The sequence below is a fragment of the Crinia signifera genome, chromosome 5, assembly GCF_055691185.1.
Source record: "Crinia signifera chromosome 5, ASM5569118v1, whole genome shotgun sequence".
Classification (NCBI taxonomy): domain Eukaryota; kingdom Metazoa; phylum Chordata; class Amphibia; order Anura; family Myobatrachidae; genus Crinia; species Crinia signifera.
The window spans coordinates 54673527-54685467 of record NC_139221.1 but is presented as its reverse complement, the minus strand read 5'-3'; positions in this window follow the sequence as shown (position 1 = coordinate 54685467).

Genomic DNA, 11941 nt, shown 5'->3' with positions numbered 1-11941 from the left:
ATCTCTATGCAGAGTGCAACCGAATATGTCTTCCATTGTTTTAGCTCATACCTGTGTATCTGGACCAATGACATGTCTGTATTGCACCACACACTGCAAATGAGGTCGTGGAAGCATACACAACATAAGCAGCAGTTTATTATTCCATTACTACCCATTAAGCTTCCAGAATTGGGATTTTTCATAGATGCAGTAGTAGAAAAATGATGGTATAAAAGCTGTTTAACTTTTAATCACAATTTGTTGCTGAAATAGGGAACTTTTATAAATAAAAACTCCAAAACATGGGGAATTGACTGATGTTTATAGGTATGTAGATAATTGGTAATAATTAGTAGTGATTAATTAGTAATTAATAGATAAACTACAAGAATTAAAACATGCTACTGTACAATAACAATTTTATAACAATTAACTTAGATTCATTTAGTTTATTGCTCTGCCCCTGTCCAACAATAAATTGCTTATTAGTTTATACTCTAATTGTGTCTGTTTAAGCCATCTATTTACATCTTTAGTATTAAATGCCTTCTCTATAAACTCGATGGGTAAAGGTGTGTACACACGTACAGATTTTTCTGTCTGATCTCTCTGGTGGGAACAAAAACCTGGAAATGTATGGGAGCAAATGACAATCAAAAATTTCCATCCAAATGCAGGAATAAAAATGCTTTGATAAATTTGTTATATCAGAATGATTTAAACCACTTGTCTGACTGATCACTGTCTGTTTTCAAGCGTTTGGGAACAATTTTTTGATTGTCATTTGCTCCCATACATTTCCAGGTTTTTGTCCCCACCAGATAGATCAGACAGAAAAATCTGTACATGTGTACGCACCTTTTGTATGGTAACAACCAGGATTTTATTATTCAGAATGATGACAATGACCAGGGACCAGTGGGGAGAGGGAGGTATAAGTACAAATAAATATACATGTGTGTGCAGTGGCGGCTCCTGCCTTTAAACTTAAGGGGGGGCTGCAATTTCCTGGGTACTGCTCATTGCAAATGGTCATTAATTATTTGCAGGTTATTAGTTTGATTTGCTCTGAACCAGTGTTTGTATGCATTTACTGTAAATAAATGATGTACTCATATGCACACAAACACATTTACAGAGCAAAATACACACTTTAAATAACTTTAATATTAATTAAAGGACAGAAAATGATACTCTTAATAAAGATCTACACACAAATATAATTCAAATAAAATAAACTTCCATGCACCTCTCTGGTGCAATGCATACCTTCCTTCAGCTGCATCACACTCACCAGTGACTCACTGAAGTCTGGGCATGCTCACTGCAGAGGAATTGCTTCTGGGCTGCACAGACAGCAGCCCATAGAAGCACTGTAGTTGTGGTGATTTGCACAGAATGACTTCCTGTTGGAAGCTATTGCTGTCATCGCTCCATGTACTGGCAGCCCAAGAGGGGGAGGATTTACCAGCTCTGTGTATGATGAGCAGTAGCAGCTTCCAATAGGAAGCTACTACATGCTGAACTCCTCCCCACAGGTTTGGGCTATTGCTGTGTCGGTACTTGTGTATTTTAGCGGCGCCCATCGCATTGCATACCAAAAAGGCATGCGATGGTATGCGATGCGATGCGATATCGCGCGATGTTGTACAATGTCATACAATTTTAAAATTGTATGGCATTGTATATGGCATACAATGCCATACAATGTGATGCGATGCGATTAAACATTGTATAAGCACCCTAATGGGTGCTTACAATGTTAAATGCACCCCCACGCCCCCCCCCCCCCCCCCCCACTATAAACATGAACCCGAAGCGTGGCAAGGGCAGCGCGCCCGCGAGGGGCGGTGGTACGCGTCCTACGACCTTTTCATACCCCCACTATCCATGTCGGCGTGGTGATGAGAATAGAAAGTGTGGCGAGCCACCGAGCCCGAAGCGTGGCGAGCCCCACGAGGGGACGCGGATACCTGTGAAGGCCGCGAAGGGACGCGTTTACCTGTGAAGGTATCCGCGTCCCCTCGCGGGGCACGCTGCGCTCGCCACGCTTCGGGTTCGGTGGCTCGCTGCGCTTGCCACACATCCATGCTCAACTCCACGCCGACGTGGATAGTGGGGGTATGAAAAGGTCATAGGACGCGTACCGCCGCCCCTCGCGGGCTCGCTGCGCTCGCTCGCCACGCTTATAGTGGGGGGTTGGCGTTGGGCTGCATTTAAAATCGTAAGCACCCATTTGGGTGCTTAAAAGCACCCTTTACGGTGCTTATACAATTTTTTATCGTATAGGGGGCCAAAATCGCGTCGTATTGCATGGCAATCCATCTGGTACATGGCATGCGATGCAATGCGATTAACACATTGCGCGACCAACATCGGGGGCGCCGCTAAAATACACAAGTACTGCTGTGTCTGCCCTGCTGCTTCATGGAACCTAGTGAGAGGACGTTGCCAGCACCAGAGTTACAGAGGTAACGTACATATCCCCCTGCGATCGGGGCCCAAGGGGGAAGCACAAGAGCTCTGGTGCTATCTGTCTGTGTCTCTGGTGTTGTGATCTTAACTGGAGGTCCAGCAGCCCTATAGCAGGAGCCGCCACTTTGTGTGTGTGTATGTAATATATTTGCTGGCAGTGGATCTGGGATCAATGACGGCACGTCTGAAGACTCTACATCATCATCATCATCAAAATCCAGCAGTATCGGACAGTCTCAGTTAGGAATCATACAAATACAATCACAAATACTGTACATAATACTAATCAAGTATTGATGAAGTTGACAAAAGCAGGTGCAGACATGAGAAAAAGGCCAGAAGGCCCTGCTCGTAGGAGCTTACAGTCTACAGATCATCAGGAAAAGTCAAGAATCCTGACTGATACGGTAAGTGCATTTAACAGTGTAGTGGTAATTAATAATTAATTAGTGGACATTAATTAGTAGTCATTAATTGTTAAGTAGTAAAACAGGGCATTTGGTATTGAATCCTGAGTGACATGCTTGGAGTTGTGGTGAGCATATGGTGAGTTAAGGCATATGACAGGAGTCATACTAGTACAAGTATATGTAGCTAGTGGGGGAATTTTATGTTATTTGTGGGTATGAGTATTATTTTTTAATAAATCTGTAGGACACACCCAGGGGTGGATTTAGACCTCATGGGGCCCCACACTAGTTTGGGGCCCTCCTCAAACAATCCATAGCTCTCTATATTTGCTGCTGACTGTAGCCGGCATCGATAGAGTACCTTGGCAGTTGCACAGTCTACCAATAAATGCCCAGCTGTGTGAATATCGCCCTTGTATACAAATCTGAATCAGGCTCTAGGGCTTTTGGAGCTAGGTTTAAAATAAACTGACTGCCAACATACACTGGAGGAAACCATTTTGTTTGTCCAAATAATTTTGTCCTATCAAAAGGACTCTGGGAGTGTAGGCAGGTCCACATGACATTATGAAATCACAGAGTAGTCGCGCAAAGCTCCTCTGGGAACATTTTGGATGGCCAGGATACCTTTTTATGGCCCATTGGGACCTGCTGGGCCCTAGGCAGTTGCCCAGGTTGCCTTGGGAAAAATCTGCGTCTGGACACACCCAGTGCCCAGCTTTCTGCTGCCAACCGCACTTCTGTGACAAGATAAACAGTGGTGAATTTTAAACTAGGTGCAAGAGGCACGTGCTTAAGGGTGTTTAAGGGAGCCGCCTCCTCTAGCATCCTCAAAAACTGTCTGCTGTAAGGGGGTGGCCATTTTATGAGGGACATTTTTCTTAAGGAGCCAGGAGGAGTGCCGGGATGCAGACTAGTAGATCTGCGGGTCCCGACCCCTGGCCACAGACACGGCAGCAAGCAGCAGGATAAGGCAGGTCCTGGCAGGCAACAGCGTAACAATAGCCCCTGCAGACCCCCGGTGCCCACACTTACTAAGCGCCTCCCCGCCACCATGGGGTCTGCAGCACTATTGTTATGCCACTGGTCGACCTTTTGACTGTCGACCAATGGTAGATGACCTATTGACTGTCAACCTAATTACTGCCGACCTACCAACCGCATCCCATGATTGTGTAAAGAATTATATTCTCCAGATGACAGTTTAAGAATCTCTTATTCTTTAAGGCATTAATTCTTTACGCCATGACATAAATCACATTCGTGAGCCATAATGATAATAAACTCTCATAATAAACTCTCAGAATTATATTAAACTTAACATCTCAAATAAAGGTGAATGAATACACAGCTCTTCACTGTTCAATAAAATATACATGTGAAGAAATTAATCTTCACGGGAATATCTCCTTGATACCAACTTCTCAGCCAATGAGAATAATGATTTATTTTAAGGGGTATGTTGACCAAAGCATCCAATCAGATTATGTCTATCATTTCTCTATTGCATCCCAGAAAATAATAGAAAGCATTTGATTGGTTGCTATGGGCAACATTACCTCTTTTTATTTTTAATGTCTTTAGTACATTTGCCCCTAAGTCTATCTTTGAAACCATTAGTACTGAGCCTTCAATGTGTCAACTTGTTACATGGCTTGTTACATTGTTGTTGTAAAGGATTATCTGTTACCATTGTGTAGGGAACTCTTGCTATAGACATTACTCAGAGAATCCTCTGACTCACAAATGCAAATTATGTCACAGCTTAATGAATTAATGTCTTGAAGAAGAAGAGATTCATATACTGTCATCTGGAGAATTTATTTATTTGAGAGTACATTTTCAATAATTTACTGGGAACATTACAAATACACACATTACACATGGATGTATACATGCAATGAGGATTAAGAATTTACTATAAATGTTAAAGTCCAATAAAGATCATTTAATTCGTCACACCAGGATTTCCTGTTCCTGTACATATTCCATGAGCTCATAAATATGTAAATAGGCTGTATAATATATCCTGTGTGTTTTATGTGAGGATATAGACATGCATGTAATGAATTTCTCTTCTAAATATGACTTAGTCAGATGTCTCATGACTAAATAAAGGCCAGTGTATTGCTCTAACAGTATCGTGGACTTTTTCTTGAGTGCAGGTCAATGAATCACTTGTTTAAAATCTATGATAGATATGATAAAATACTGTTATAGTCATTACTACGTCGTAGCCTGAGCATTTCCCACTAGTCCATAATAATATACTGCCATCTTAACAAATATATTCTAACCCCGTAAGGACAGGGCCTTCAAAGTATGTCCTGAGAATGTCCCTGCTGGACATCCTAATATATTACTATTCTATGCAATATATCCAGAGGATTCCCCAACAGGACATAATATATTACCGTTTTATCAATTACATACTTCATGCAAGTCCCAAATGATGGCTGTTTGTGTCTCTATCATAAAACATACATTGTGTATTTTACAGAGCTCAGCTGGTGTGCAAGTATCACTAATTAAATAAGACTGGACATTTACTACTAAGGAAAAATGACCTAATGGAATACGGTTTTGCAAAGTAATGATAATATGTGTCTTATGAACGCACAAGCTACTTTTGCCTTGTTACATATGTATATGTGTCATACTGTATTAATTTATAACCAAAAAATCACAATTAAATATACAGAGACATAGAATTTGACAGCAGTTAAGAACCGCTTGCCCCAACTATTCTGTCCCCATTTTTTGTCCTTTAGCTATACTCTTAACCCTTTTGATTCTAAGTTCTTTGTAAGGATATTTTCGAAGAGAGAATAGCCAAACTAGCATTATTTACGCTTGAAAAAAGACGTCTAAGAGGAGACGTGATTAACATGTACAAATATATCAGGGGGCAATATAGGGATTTGTCAGTCACCCTCTTCAGCTTGAGGGCTGAGTATAGGACTAGACTCGAGGAGAGGCAGTTTTGCACACTCCAAAGGAAGGTGTTCTTTACGGTACTGGCGGTAAAAGCTCTGGAACTCACTGCCAGAGGCGGTAGTGCTGGTAGATATTATGAACACATTTAAGAAGGGGCTAGACAAATTTCTAGCAGCAAACAATATACAGGGTTACAACACTATTGTTATGGTTTAGCAGAAGGATGAGTACACAAAGCATGGACATTATAACAACTAGATGCCCTGGCTTATAATCAAATGATTAAAACTTAGTCAGAAAAATCTAATCTTTAAGCATTCTATTCTTATACAGGTTGAACTCGATGGACGAACATCTTTATTCAACCTTACTATGTAATTATGATATTAATATGCCTAGTTGTTTGATTCAAGATATTCCACAAGTCTTTCTTTTAATATTGTTTATATTAGTTTCCCTACTACTGATGTAAGGCATTTGATCTGTAGTTACTTACTTCCTCCTTGCTTCCACTTTTGAGCAGTGGTGCAACATTCACTGTTTTCTAGCCCTTTGGAATTGCACCTGTATTTAGTGACTGGTTGAATAATTCTCTTAATGGGTCGATCAGCACATCTTTAAGCTCTTTTAGTACAGTTTCCTTGGATGAATCCCATCTGCCTCCATTGATTTATCCACATTCAGTTTTGAGAGTTCTGTCACGAACCTGTCTGTAAATAAATTTTCATCTACCTTATTTTATGATGTCCTTGCAACTTAACTGTGGTCCCTTTCCCTGTTCTTCTGTAGTGAATACTGAGCAAAAATAATTATTTAGGCGATCATCTTCGGTGACCAAATTCTCGCTCGTCTCTTAAGGCTTATTATTCCTTCATTTGATTTGATTATTTCACATATTATTATTTTTTTATGTTGCCCCCTTTATCTACTGATTGGGCCATTTTCTCCTCTGCTTTGCACACCTGATCACCCTCTTAGCTTCCTTCCATCAAGTAAGATACACTGGGGTTTATTTACTAAAATGGGAGTTCTATTTCAGATTCGATGTTGCTATGGGCAACTGATCAGATTCTGTCTATTATCTTCTAGAAGGTGCTAAATAAATAAGAAATAGATTCTGATTGGTTGCCCATAGCAATATCCCATCTTCAATAGAACCCCTATCTTAGTAAATAAACCCAACTATCTTTATACAAAATAAACCATACTGCTTCATGGTCACTGGATACTAGATTTTCACCCACATACTGTACATGTCTTATATCCTGTCACAATTTGTGAATATTAAATCTAATACTCAGTCTTTGCAAGTGGGATCCCTCACCAATTGCTTAAGGGACGCTCCCAGTAAGGAATGTAGAAATTATCCACTTGTTGTTAAACTTGCAAAAGTCCCCTCCCAAATTACATCAGGAAGATTAAAGTCTCCCATGATTTTGACCTTTCCCTTTAAGGGGCAAACGCAGGATTTTCAGAAAGGGGTTTCCAGAGAGGGGCGGAGCAAAGCCCGGAGATGGACACTTAGGTGACCCAGTATATGCCGAGTCAGTTAAAGTATTATAGATAGACCAAATGTATATAAATAATATTAATAATAATAATAATATATATATATATATATATATATATATATATATATATATATATATATAAAACAGCAGTGTAGACCCCTGGGCATAGCAATGTATTGGGGCCCCTACCGATCCTCCAGCGGTAGGGGTAGGGGGTGCTATGAGCGGAAGCTTTGATGTCCCACAGGTGGTATTATATCAACCGCTCAACATGTAGGGCCTGGATCAGTAATTTCCACTAATTACCCCTTTACTGCACAGATGGTGGGAGATGGAGGCATTGGGCTGAATGAAGGGGCCCTGATGCATAACTTCCAGGGTGGTAGAGGATGTTTAATACGCAGAGGTATATAGTGGAGTGAGCTTATTATTCAGAATTTTCTGGTGGGAGGACAGCTTGCTTGACTGCAGATATCTCCAGTTCCTGGAACTAGATTTCTTAGCTTTTAATGGAATTAAAAACTAGAGAATCCCACCTACCAAATGGTATGGTATTGGGGACTAGGGAATCAGAGTCCAGGAGGCAGAGCAATCCGCCAACGAGAAAATAAAACTACATACCAGGTGTGTGGAACTGGAGCAGTAACCAGCTGCTGGATTGCTGATATCTCTGGTTCTGGGAACAGTAGAGACAAGCTACTAGTGTCCATCAAAGGGGGAGAGTCCCAGCTTTTGGAATATATCCTCAGAAAAACTCTGTCAGACAGAACCTGAAATATCTGACTGGGAAGAGCAATTAACAGGCTTGGATGGGGACCACTCCTTTGAAGTCAGATATCTCCGGTTCCCCAGGGTCTATTTTTAAAATTCTTGTACCCATGGAAAGAGGGGGCCCTCAGCTTCCAGACTAGGTCCCTTAGATTCCTGGGGGGGGGTTTCTGGGTACTCAGAAACCCCCCTTGCGTGCACTACTGCCTTTAAAGCCATTTTAGATATATCCAGCAATAGGTTCCTCTCCAATTCCTAGCCCTGGCCTGAGGGTCTATAGATCACCACCGTGTGAATAGTTTTCTCTCCCCCTTTTCTATATTTACCCAAACAATTTCATTTTTTTATCAATATTTTGTATTAAAGTAGCATTTAGGATTTTTTTTTTCACATACATGGCTTCCCCTCTTCTGACTCTTTCCTTTCAGTCCTTCCTAAATAAATAGTATCCTTGTATTGCACCATGACTAAAATGCACAGTGTCTAAATCAGTCATCCAGGGCTGAAGCCTGGGGCTGTCCCAGCCACCTCTGGGCTGTGGGTGGTGGGGAAATATTTTATTGTAAAAAATTGATTTAAATACAAAAAGGATTGGGTTGCGCTGTGGAATTACAAGTCCAGCAAGCCCTCCATTTGCCAGGACTTGGAGAATCACAAGTCCCAGCAGGTGGTACATTAAAGGGCCCGCTGGGACTTGTAGTCCTTTTGCATGTCCAATGGGGAAAAAACACACACACCAAGGCCAGAACTGCTCTTCATATCAGCCACACTGTCCCTGTATCAGATGTATGATGGCAGGGTAGGTGGAAACATGGTTAAACTTTGGGCAAATCAGCAGACAAAATTCATCACCAACTTTCGAAGTGTACGATGTCATGTCACAGAAACAGGTCTGGGTTTGGAGCACTGCCTTTGATAATGCCAGAACATACTGTACATTCAAGATGCATGGCCAGGTGGAATGAAATAGAGAACATTACATACACAAGAGGTCTTGCTGTTACCTTACTTATTGAATCACCCTCTTATTCTAAAATTCTGCTTTGTTCATGAAAGTCATTTAGTAATGCTGATAGCACCATTTTTGTAGACTTTCTGCGATATGTTACACACTAGTAGATCTAATAATAATAATAATAATAATGATAATTTTAGTTATATAGAGCTCTTTCTCCAATAGGACTCAAGGTGCTTATTAACCTTTTGAGTGCCATGGGAATTTTCAAAATTGGTGTAAAAATTGTCAAGCAAACATTTTTATTTGGTGAGAAATCTCCAGGTTTTTTAAGGCGGCAATCATTTACACTTCAAAATCAAACTGGTTTAGCAGTGTAAATGATTGCCGCTTTAAAAAAACCTGGAGATTTCTTACCAAATCTCTCACTTTCTGAATCTCTCATCCGATTAAATCTCACCCAGAATCTTTTTTTACACAACATTTTTTATTTGAATTTATATAACAAATGCGAACAACCCTGGCATTTTTAGTGGATATTTTGAGCATCTCTCACAGATGTTGGAACTCAAAGGGTTAATGGCATACTCAACAGAACACAATCAATTTAAAAAATGACTCACTGCATTTTGCCATACCAATTTTAATTGGTGTTCTGAGTAGACATAGATTTACCAAGTTGCAAATTTACAAATCATTGTAAAAAAAACACAGACAAAAAACTGCCTGTTGTGACTGTCCAGCCACAACATGAAACACAGGGGCATTAAAAATTAATGTTGCTCTCTGAATTTATAAATAAATATTCATTTTTATAAAACATATATGAAATGATTTCCAATAAAGCTAGTCATATTTTTGAATGATAAATAAAATTGAGTAATTTAATTCAGTTTGTACCCAATATTCTACTGTAGCTCAGTTATTAAATGTAACGCTATAAACCCTACTTCATTACTGACAGCTAATGCCCTACCCACAATTTAGAACAGTGCTTAAATGGATAGGATTACAGAATAAGGATTAGCACATTTGACAGGTTTCTCATTTGTTCCTTTCCAGTCATCATCATCATTTCAGTAGTGTTGTAGAACAAGCCCTACTTCAGTATAAAGATGATTTCACTGAGTAGTGTCTTCAAAAAGAAACCGTACACATTCTGATGATGAATGACATATTCTTCTTGTCACTAATGTCGACAGAAAAGGGATTCAGTTGTTTTATCTCTTGAATATGTCTGATGCTTTACGATGGGTTTGTTTGTTCTCATTTGCTGGGGAAATGTGTTTTTTTGTTTTGTTCTTCATCAAATACTGTTGCAGAGTCCGCATTCCCCCACATGAAAGGATGGATGATCCAGACCAGGTTTTGATAGCAGTAGCAGAATCCCAGGTGTAATCAGCAGCACCTGGGATGTCCTGATTTTAAGGCCCCCCCATACACCTGAAAGACATTGCACCCAATCATACAAAAATCAATGCATTATAAGATGGATTGTATGCAGATTGGGTACTTATATAATATCTGGACTCCCGTTTTTCTTATGAGACCGCGTCCCTTCGCGGGGCTCGCTGCGCTCACCACGCTTCGGGCACGGTGGCTCGCTGCGCTCGCCACACTTCGGGCACGGTGGCTCGCTGCGCTCGCCACACTATATAAAATCAACTCCATGCGTAGTTGGATAGTAGGGGTATGAAAAAAAGGGGGTGCATTTACCATGGGAGTCCAGATAATACATAAGTACAGCAGATTGTTTTTACGTGTGCACACAATCATACAATGCCGGACCCGGGAGATTGGATGATTGGTCCTCTGATCTGACGTGCTGCACCTCAGATCAGTTGGGATCTTAAGCAAATGCAATTTGTCTTTAGATGGCTCATACAATCATGTGACACTTTCTCCCTGACTAGCAGAGAAGAGGTGCAGCTTCCGGGCGGCCTGTGGCAGTGAAGATGCTGGGAGCCAGAGAAGTTTCCAAGTGGCAGACTGGCGGGTGGCTGAAGAGAGCGGTGGACGTCCTTTTGCACAATTCTGTCACTACTCTGAAAACAGTTTTCAGAGGATTGGTTCATTAGGGCTATTTAATAATGGCATAACACAGCAGATGTGAGCAGATTGGTAGTTGCTGGCAACCTGTAAATAAAAAAAAAAATTAATTTTTTTTTTTTTTTTTTGTAGTCCTATCCTTTAGAACCTAGTAGGCCAGCCCCCTATTTAAATGAACCTTCAATCATACAATCATGCAGATGGATTGTATGAGATTGTGAGTACATTGTGTGTCCAAAAACCTCCAAGGCCTGCCGGGAATTTGAAGGGAAATTGGAGACAATCATGATTGTAAGACCAGTCTTTCTAATGTATGGCCACCTTAAGGCTTCCCATGGCAGAGTCTCCTTGCTCTCAATTGTGGACAATCTACTGGAGTCATAGGTTGGGGGTGTGGGTTAGACTAGGGACCATTGGAGCCTGTTAGGAGGCTGCTATGCCTGTATGCTACTGCCTGTGATACCAACTGTATATGAATGTCACCTGCTATGCTGTACCTGCTGATGAGAATAAACGACCAAGTCGTCATCTGAGACCCTGAGTTTGTGATCTTTGTCGCAATATGTTCCAATATGAATCTATGCCTACACCAAGCCTTCTCAAACACTAAGATATTTTTCTGCAATACTCAGCATTATAGTATGTACTATGTTGTATATATTGGTATACTGTATGTATGTATTACAGTGGTACACACCAGTGAATACCCTGAAGTCAGTAAACAGCCCAGTACTTAGCCAAAGAAGTAGTTTATTCATCAGTACTCTGGATGTTCAGTCATATTCACAGTTCCAAGACTCCAGTTCCAGTCACCAAGTGTATAACAGAGTATACACATCACCAGTCACTGCAAG